Raw genomic sequence first — 4,159 nt, forward strand, 5'->3', positions numbered from 1 at the left:
GAATTTGCTTAGTGTTAAAGTGAGGAAAGTGAAATACTTCTTAAGAATGTTAGAAGAACATTTTGCTGAAATTTAGAAGATTTTATTCTAAGTCTAAATCATAACCATGGAAAACAAATTAAAATTTAAAAGAAAACAAAAAGAAATAAAGAGAATCTTTATTTAAAAGCAAATGATTAAAAACCCAAATAATACCATTCGTCCAAATTCTTGGAAATAACTCAGTGTTCACAGTCATCAAGGCCTTGTGTTACGGATGAGAAAATAGAGGCGTAATGAAATTGAAGTGAATACCTGAGTCACACAGCAAATTAGAACCCACACCAGCACCCAGTTCCTCTTAATTTGAGACACAGTTTCATTTGTTTTTGTTTTAAACTTGAGTATAGGTTTGGAATTACCATAATAAAAGGTAGAATAGTATAATCACCCCTCCTCCCATTCCTTCCGTCCTCACTGCTCACTTCTAGTACCCGTACCCAGCACCTACCCAACTTTGGCAGTTACCAACAGCACATGGTAAATACGGTTTCATTTTCATCCCCTTCATTAACCCTTTCCAATCTCTTTGCCCTTAAGTTATTTTGAAGCAAAGTTAAGACATATTGTTTCATCTGTATATATTTCAAGATGTCTAGGTATAATTTTTTTTAAATTGCATAATATATTGCCACAGGGCTAAACGGTATGGACACTATTTTTGTAACAAAAATATTTTTAAGCAAAAGTCACTACACTTATAAGTTACAAAGCCAGAAAAATAAATAAATTAACTGTACCTTGAAAGTGAAAATAAAGGAGTAGTACAAAGGGAAGACAATACAGTGTACAGATGAGTTGTGGATTGTGCAGTTGAAACCTGTTTTTTGTTAACCAGCGTTACCCCACTAAATTTTTTAAAAAAAGAATGAAGACACTAAGGCAATACCCTAAAACATAAGAGAGAAGCCCTCTTTTGAGCTTATTTATACATTTATATATAATTCTACCAACTTGATTATGGCTTCTCAGTCTCGGTAATGAAAAGGCACCGTAAGAGAGGAGACCACAGGACTCGATTATGTTCAAGCACCAGTGCCATGCGGCCCTCTGCCTCATCGTTCCAGTGTTGCGACAGCATAATGCCATAGTTGGTCATTATGATGATTCTGAGGCATCAAAGAAAGGGCATAATTTGTTGAGTAAAACATTTTAAGGAGGCAGAGAAGTATATGGCATTTTTGATCCCCACAACAAGAGGTTAAAGTGGGGAAAATACTGGGAGTTTAAGTGACATAATTTACCATCTGTCATTTTCTCTGTCAGCTCCTATGCTAGATGCTTTGAGGATTAATGGGATACTATGACTGGGAGACAGATTATTTCCCTATTTTATAGAGGAGTTAAGGGCTTGGAAAGGCCAAACAGCTTGTTGAAGAAAACTTAGTAAGAAGAAACTACTGATTGAAATCCAGGTCCCTTTCATACTAAACCTTGTATGATATATGATATTTTCTTTCTACAATGCTTCAGCTTTGTCAGGTTCTGTCTGTTGGAAATGTCAAGTTTACCTCCTTCTGAAGCCCTGAAGTGACCTGGGGCCTTTTGATGCTGTTGATTCTAGAGATGTTCTCATAAAAGGTTTTAAACAAATATGCCGATATTGAATAATTGGGGTAGAGAATGAAAACTCCATAAATGAGTTTTATTACTCACTTAAATTGCCTCCATTTTCTTCCATTTTTATTAATTTTACCAAAAATATAAGCAAAATTAACATTCATTTAAATAGTTTAGCCATGTCATATTTTATTAATTATAGCTTCTGCTTTCTGAATTGTCCTTGATTGCTATTATTTCTACCATATTTAATTCTCCTTTGTCAAATGTGGCAGATCTAAATTTTATCAAACATTTTGTGTCATTTTGTGGTCATTAACATGTTGTATGCTGTTTCAGCCACTGTCATTTTCCACTTTGTGGTATTTTTAGAGCAATATGCATTATGAGCTGGACAAAAGTCATATTTATTTACGAGTGTACACAGTTTTGTCAGCATAAAAAGAATCTAGTTTTACTATTACCCCTTTCTGGCTACAGTCATCCCCATACCCAACCGCTAAGAGTTCTCCTTCTGAGGTCCCACATTTTTTCTTTCCTCATAAAATGCACATTACAGAATACTTTAATTGTATAATTTTTCACCACAAAAGAATGAGAAACTTATAAGTGAAGGGTTACTCATCTCTATCCAGTCCCCAGCACAGGTCCTACCAATACTAGAGTGTTCAAAGAGACCTCAAGTTTACACGCACAGACAGCAAAGGACATGCTAACCAAAAAGTGAAAAATTACCCTACAAGTGTATTTAAAAATTTTATTGATTGATTTTCAAAAGATGGGATGGGGCAAAGGGCAAGAAACATTGATCTGTTCCTGCAAGTACCCTGACCCAGGATGGAACCTACAACCTTGGCATATCGGGACATGCTGTAACCAATCAAGCTATCTGGTTAGGGCAAAAAGTAAGGTGACCAATTGTCCTCCTTTATGGAGGACAGTCCTTTTGTAAGTTCTGTCCTCCCATGAAAAGTGTCCTCCTACATGTCCTCCTTTTTGATATTGGAAGACTAATCTGTAAATGGCCGTATTCGATCAATGCAGAGTCGATCCATTGTGTGTGATGTGACGTATTTGTATTTGACATGACAATTCGTCAAGGATCATCAGTACAATGCGGCGGCGAGATGTGATTACGAGACTCATGCGCTCCCATGGGAGACCTTGAGAGAGCGCATGTGATATACCGAGCACACAAATAGCTTTGTGTACTTCTTACTGAAACACGACACGGTACATACAACATTGTAGACTCATGACTATTTCTTTCTCAGTGAAGATTCAATCATAGACAGGTAAGCACAATTCACATTTTATTAATTCATTATCTATTTAATAATTTCTAAATATGTATAGTTTTATTTACAAGTATTTTCCTGAAATTGAGTTTTAAAGTGGAAATCTAACCTCAAACCATATAATAAAGCATTTTGAGGCCCTGGCCGGTTGGCTCAGCGGTAGAGTGTCGGCCTGGCGTGCGGGGACCCGGGTTTGATTTCCGGCCAGGGCACATAGGAGAAGCGCCCATTTGCTTCTCCACACCCCCCCTCCTTCCTCTCTGTCTCTCTCTTCCCCTCCTGCAGCCAAGGCTCCATTGGAGCAAAGATAGCCCAGGAGCTGGGGATGGCTCCTTGGCCTCTGCCCCAGGCGCTAGAGTGGCTCTGGTCTCAGCAGAGCGATGCCCTGGAGGGGCAGAGCATCGCCCCCTGGTGGGCAGAGCAGTCGCCCCTGGTGGGCGTGCCGGGTGGATCCCGGTCAAGCGCATGCGGGAGTCTGTCTGACTGTCTCTCCCCGTTTCCAGCTTCAGAAAAATACAAAAAAAATAATAATAAAAAAATAAAGCATTTTGATTAGTTGCATAAAACAGACTTTTTTAAATTAGAAAATGATAAAAGAAATACAACTGAATCACTCCAAATTAGTGGTTTTGTTTAATATTTAGTTTTACTGAGTACTTTTTCTTACAATTATTAAAAATTAATAGGCATATAAGCATAATTATAATATAAAATATTACAAATGTTTTTATTATGCATTTATCAGATTACATTACAGTGTATTATTGTTGCAATGAATAAAATGCTTCTTTTATTCATATTTTCTTCAATTTATTTGTCCTTTTCATTGTAAAAAAGTTGGTCTCCTTAATAAATTCTTTAACACACTATTACACTTAGATCAAGTTCGCCCTCTTGCCCTCATAAAATAGTACGTTTATTGAAAGAAATCACGACTAATTCTTACAATCCTGGCCTTGATATTAGGGGTAAGTTTGGCTTTTGCCTCTTTCCCTTTAAAAGTATCTGCTTTATTCAGTGACAGTCTATTTCATGTAACAAGCAAACTGCAACAACACAGCAAATAAGGGACAGGTCCTGAAAGTTGTCTTTGGGGAGCGGGACCTGGCTCATGAGCGGAAGTGCACAGTTAACCTGGCCTGCTGGTCGGGTGGAGGAAGGAAGCCACGCTCTTCAGGCAGGGACAAAGCCCGCGCCGAGTCCACGCGTCGCCAAGGCAACGCGGGGCCTGTTCTTCCCGGATTGGCCAGGCTGGGCGCGCG

The sequence above is a fragment of the Saccopteryx leptura genome, chromosome 1, assembly GCF_036850995.1.
Source record: "Saccopteryx leptura isolate mSacLep1 chromosome 1, mSacLep1_pri_phased_curated, whole genome shotgun sequence".
Taxonomy (NCBI): domain Eukaryota; kingdom Metazoa; phylum Chordata; class Mammalia; order Chiroptera; family Emballonuridae; genus Saccopteryx; species Saccopteryx leptura.